At 34.5% G+C, this 6,278-nt stretch overlaps 1 long non-coding RNA gene across 1 annotated transcript; it reads right to left on the bottom strand.

Annotated features, from left to right (window-relative positions):
* Positions 1-410: 410 nt before the first annotated feature.
* On the bottom strand, positions 411-5,100 carry LOC140024636 (uncharacterized). The gene is made up of 2 exons (XR_011828616.1): positions 3,453-5,100; positions 411-648 (listed from the first exon to the last, which is right to left on the bottom strand). It is a non-coding gene; the product is annotated as an uncharacterized lncRNA (long non-coding RNA).
* Between the last annotated feature and the right edge of the window lie 1,178 nt (positions 5,101-6,278).

Raw genomic sequence — 6,278 nt, 5'->3', positions numbered from 1 at the left:
CTATTTATATGACAATATTGGTCCAACGAACTAGGGGCCTATTTGGAACCTGAGTTTTTTGGGAGTTTGTCTAAAATTTTTGAAAAAAATTTGTAAAAGTTTTTATAAGGTGAAAAATTTTGTAAAAGTTTTTGTAAGGTGAAAAACGTTTTTTCCCTTTTTTTTCTTTCTTTCCTTTTTCTTTTCTTTCCTCTCTTTTTCTTCTTCTTCCTTCCCCCTCCTCGTTCCCCGCTACCTCTACTGCCTGAACAGGCCACATCTTTGCAGTCCACTCTCTTTCTTCATTTCCCCCAAACCTACCTGTAACGATCCCACCTTCTCCTAAAGCATACCCTAGAAGTTAGCGGATCGCTTGCCTGACTCTCGGCAAGACTCACTCACTCACATTAACTTCAAAGATAACATTACCATTGGACAACTGAACATTCGCTCTTAAGTACATCTTTAATCAGTTTGAAACATAAATTTGTCCAATAAAAGAAACAAAATACCTATTCTAAATATCCATTCTTAATATCACACAACTCAAACAAAAATTCAACCGTCTCAAAATTCAAAAGAGACCATGTCTACACTATATACACAGAATAACGGATCTTCCCAAAATAATTTTCTAGTTCAATCCAATCACTTTTCAATCTCCGACTCCTGTAAGGAAAACAAAGCTAAAAGGGTGAGCTTACGCCCGTGAGGTTTCCATGCAAGTAACATTTAATAATCACATGAATCAATACAATTAAGCAAGTAGTGCACATTTCACTGTACAATCACTTTCATTAGTAATTGAGGAAACACTTCACTGAACAATCACTTTTAAAAGGATACGGTGCTCGTATTAGAACCACTTCAATGCACTACACATTCCGCCGAATTCTTCCTTATAACCTCCAAAACAATAAACACTTCCCTCGCTTGGATGGCCATATCAATATAAGTAATCTGCTACTCCGTGGTAATACTCGAGTATACCGAAACACTTACCCAAAGCTACCGTCCTACCCGACCAAATCCTTTACTGGCTCGAATAGTCCGTTGAACAGAGGGTTTTGGGGCCCAGTTCATCCAGTGTGATAAAGTACACATATGGCTTACAGTCATGCACACTTACAATATCACTTGATCAATTATCAACCTTCAAACTCAAATTAAGTCGAATGCGATAAAGTACACTCTCGACTTAGAAGGCGAGGGACAATTGAGATACATTTTGCAATAGATCACTTAGCAATAATTTCATAATACATACACTTGTCACATAATTTCACTCAAGTACACATAAACAATTAAACATATAAATTCGGAAACACTCACTAATTATCCAAATAATTTACTCTCGAGTCTCGGATTTGTTTCCTAGCTCAGCTATTTCATGGGATAAGTTAATAATTTCAGGGTAAATATATAATCTACATTATTATTTAAACTATTAAAATCAAGTTTGACGTTGAAATACAAATATATTCTCTATTTACTGTTTATCCTACATTTTATTTTGAAACTTATTAATTTTAGCATTTAAACCAAGAATTATACATATGTTCTATAGTTATAATCTTATAGGTATTTACATTAACTGCAACCTATTTTCCACTCAAAATCCTAAGATGCAAGCTTAGAAACACTCCATTGGTTCTCATTTTAACAAGCCAAGGTCTAAGTTGTGTGCACTTTAAATTTTATTTCACTACACTAGCTTCTCAAATTTTATAATCTTCAAAATATTTGTGAAGACAATATTAAGTAATTAAAAACCAATTAAGTAATTAGGATCCATTTCATGTATACAGCCATAACAAATTACCTTAGAGTTCCTAAAACATCAAATAAGTCTTAACTCATTACCATTCAACCAATCCACGTAAATTCAGCAATATTACTTCAAGCTTTCTGGGTTAAACCCTTGACCACTCTCAATTCCTGAGGTAAAATACAACTACAATCATTCAGGTATTCTCAATGTGAATTCTAATAAGTTTATCTAGAGTTTTAGGATTCTCTAAACATAGTTCAACTAATCCAAGCAGTCTAATACTCTTAAAACTCTCATTTGATTCATACTTTTTAGATTAGGAATTTTATGTGCAGCCCCAAACATAAGTTCTAAAATTCTAAAGTGTAAGGAGAGAAGTTTTAAGCGTTAAAATCTCACCAATTTAAGGTTTAAATCACTAGAAACCAAGTTCCTTAGCTTATCAAACAAGATGTGAAATTCCAGCAATTCTTTCTTACATTTCTCTTCGAGATTTATCAAATTTATCAACTCAAACAAGGGACATATACATGTACTCCGAATTTAAGGTCTTGTGAGGTGTTTAAACTAAAGTTAAATTATTTTCAACCCAAATTTAAAGATTAAGGCTAGTGAACTTTTCATTTATTTCCTTTTTAAGCTAAACCAGATTCTAGTTTGCTTGTTGTTTAAATTTGCTCCAACTCACCAGCTTTTCAAGTGTTAAAAGTCAATAAAATGCACATGAAATAGGGATAAGATGGTATACAATATTTTACTCAAGATTGCAGCCAAGTATCATGAAATTTTCCTAAAATCACACTAGAGTTTCAGCCCCTCTTTCTCTCGGCCATTAAGCAAGTTTCCAGCAACATTACTGCAGAATTTTCAATAGAGCTTACGTCTTTTACTTGCCTAAAATACTATACACACAACACACATTCTGTCCAACGTGAAATGAATCAAATAACAGGTAATTCTAGCAAATTATTCCACCAAGAAGCCACAAATAGTTCTGTCCTCAACTAATTACAACCTTCAACAATTCGGCAGGTTAAATACAAAGTTGTCCTTCTCAATTTCTTTATTTTTCTCACTTCCAACTTAACATAGAGAGAGTAATTATCAAGCCACAGAGTATCGTAAGCGACAATATAAAGGTCACATCCAAGGAATCAAAAGCATAGCTGAACTGGTCTTCCCTCTCGGCCAAATTGAAAGGAGATTCTTGCAGCAACCAGTTATACGACATGAAACTCTTCAAAAGTTTCTTCATTTATACACAAATCTTTCATACATGCTAAGGCTAAGGTATTATACAACAAATCACGTCTCAATGTAAAAGTTTGGAACCAGACAGAGTTCATGAGGAAATCTGGAATGATTCTTTTCCTTCTCTCGACTGAAGCTGGAAAAATTTCAGCAGCTATTTCTAAACATTTCCAGCGTAATCTTCCCGTTTTTTCATAAGTTTTTCCGGCTGAGCTTCTTATAAAACTTAAATTTAAACCTTTGGCATGCATTCCTAACATTATTCCCCAAAGAAACATGAATAACAGGCTGCAATTCCAGCTCCACTTTCTCGGCCATCACAAAGTTTTCTTGCAGCTCTTAATCAGAATTTTTTCCCCAGCCAAAACTCATTTTTCCTAGCTAAAACTTAACATGCAACAGTCATGATTAAAAGTAATGGAAGATTGAAGGGTGTTGCTGCAAATTTTACCTCCCTTTGCTCCCAAAATCTGAAATTGCAGACTGCGCCTTGGTTTTTGCTTTGGTTCCTCAAGATAAATGCACCAGTCTCTCTCATTTTCCTCCCTTGTATCCCTCTCTCTCGTTTGAGGCTGGTAGGTGATGAAACGCACAAGATTTCTCTCCCTATCGCGCACTTTTGCTCACGGTTTTGTGGTTGGAGGAGGAAGAAAGCTTCACACTCTGTTTCTCTCTTTTGCTCCTCACGGTTTCTGCTATCAAATGAAACAGCCGACTCCTATTTGTTTCCTCTCTTGGTTTTGCTCTCGGTTGAAGTCCAAAATGGTAGAGCATTTCCTTTCTCTCGGTCATTACTTAACTCAGCAAATGTTCTACCGCCCAAACAATATCACCGCTGTCTCCTTTCTCCCTTAGTCATCACTTCATTTAGCTAATGGATGGGCAGCTGTCATCATCACAGGTGTTATTCACCGCCCAAGATTAAAAGCCAAGTTCTCCTAAATTCTTCCTTCCACCGTTTAGCTTGGTAGGTAGCTAGCTTTTATTTGGGTCCAATTCTTCCAAATATTTTCCCTTTCTCGGTTATGGACTTGTGAATTTCTGAGAGTTGGTTTCGTAATTGCATGGTAGTTAGTCAGAAGTTCCATGGTTGTTTTGGTCTTTTCATTTTAGTTTATTTGGTTACCCCGAGTCAGTAATTTTATTTGTCTCGTACATTAATTCAAAACTTCATTTGTTCTAAATTACGCTTACCTTGAAAAATTTCCCCATGTGACATACGTAGATTTTCACACTTTTGATTTTAAAGAAATTTGACTAAACGTGCAACTGATTCAACTATAATGACACAAATTACATTATGCATATTATATGTTTATTTAACTCCTAATAATTTTAAAAATTTTTAATACCATTCTAGAATATTTCTAAATTCTCAATTTTGTATAAAAACTCAATTAAGCATTTAATTTAACCACTTATTCGTTATATGTTATATTTTCAATATCAAGGTAAATAAAATAAATGTAAAGCACACACGTAATTTTCTCGAGTTCTCACACCATCGGCCTCCGCATTTCGCCAACCGCCTTCACATCCACCGCACTATCACCGCTATCATCAGCGTACCATTCACAGACAACAGAGACAGCGCCCACCACACAGCGAGCATTAGAGCGGGAATGGTTGAAAAAGTAGAGATCTCCAGTTCTCATGGACTTCATATTCTTCTGGGCTTGCTTGTTCTTGACGCCGTCCCATTTGGATACACCACCATTGGCTGCTTGGTCCTCCCATGACCACTCCTCTGGCTCCGTTTTTTTGGGCAATTTTTCTTCTCCCCCTCTCCTCTCCTTCCTCCGCCACCCTCACCCTTCCCCGGTACGATCTGGTCTCGCGACCAAATCGGCCAGAGGGGAAGGGAAGGGTGGTGGGGAGAGAAGTGGGGGAGACGCAGAGAAAAGAAAAAAGGATAGAGGGGAGGATGGCAGAGGAGGAAGAGGAGGAGAGGGAAAAAAGAAAAAAAAAAAAGAAGACCGGCATCGGCACTGAAAATCAACGCTAGAAGAGGCGGCGAAGATGGTGGCCGGCGACGGAGCTGGTGGTGGGGGAGAAAGAAGAAGAAAAGGGGAAAGGAATTTTTTTTTTTGTATTTTGGATATTTTATGTGTGTAGGTTAAAAATTTTAATAAATTTTTGGGGTTCCTGTAGTACGAGTTGTTAAAAAACTAGTATAATAAAAACTTGGTAAAAAACAGGCCTTCCAAACAGGCCCTAAATTTTCTCTAAAAAAAATCCTACATTGCCCTTTTCTACAAAAAGTAAGGAAGAAAAACATAGTAGTATGTTCTACAAAACAAAATTGAGATCCCTTTAAAATTTGACTCTTAGGTTGTGTTTGATAAAATATAAATCTGATATCTAAATTTATTACGTTATTGAATTATAAATATCGAAATTCTAATATATGCACGATATTCTACATTAAGTGATAATGTAAATAACTCATCACTTATATTTTATGATAAGTTTTGCCTACACAATTTAAACTCAATTAACTAATTAAGATATTCTTTTTTTTATTATCAAGCACGTCTAAACATGTTAAATTTGAATCCATTAAATTTAAACGCTAAACTATGTTATCAAATAGGGCCTTGCTTTATACTCATCTATCCCATATTTTCGTCGGTTTTCGAGATTCTAACATTTTAGGAATGATTGATTAATTATGATCTTAGTGCATTTACTTCTAAATTTGCCTTCGAAATTTTAAACTTCGAATTCGAATATAATACAACACACAACTAAAGATAGGGACAATATTGAAAAAGTCATACATTTATGATAACTTCAATGGGATAAAATGAACACTTGATGTCTGGTACCTAGTAACCAAAAAAATTATACATTTAGGGTGCATTTGATAGAACTTAAATATGAATTGATTAAATTATTTAATTATTTAATATTAAAATATTAGTATTTAAACATATTTTTACATTAAGTGATAAATGAATGGGTTATCACTTATTTCTTGGAATAAGTTTTGCTTAGAAAATAAAGTACCATTTAATTACTTAACTAGTTAAGATATTATATTCTATTGACAAGGTCTTGAATTTTGTTCTTTAAATTACACTTGAACATTGCTCAACATTATAAAAAATCGACCTAAAAAATAATAAACAAACCCAAAAGCAATAGACTACTTCAAAACTAAAAATCAAATGCACTTCTCAAGGACTGCTAAACAATTATTCATCGTTATTATAATTTTCATCTATTTCCTCTATTAAGTGAATTCAAGAGATATAGTAAAGAAAGTCACTAATAA

Source organism: Coffea arabica, chromosome 2c (genome assembly GCF_036785885.1).
Source record: "Coffea arabica cultivar ET-39 chromosome 2c, Coffea Arabica ET-39 HiFi, whole genome shotgun sequence".
Lineage (NCBI taxonomy): Eukaryota > Viridiplantae > Streptophyta > Magnoliopsida > Gentianales > Rubiaceae > Coffea > Coffea arabica.
Note: the sequence above shows the minus strand (reverse complement) of the source record. Positions and strands in the feature narration are given on the sequence as shown.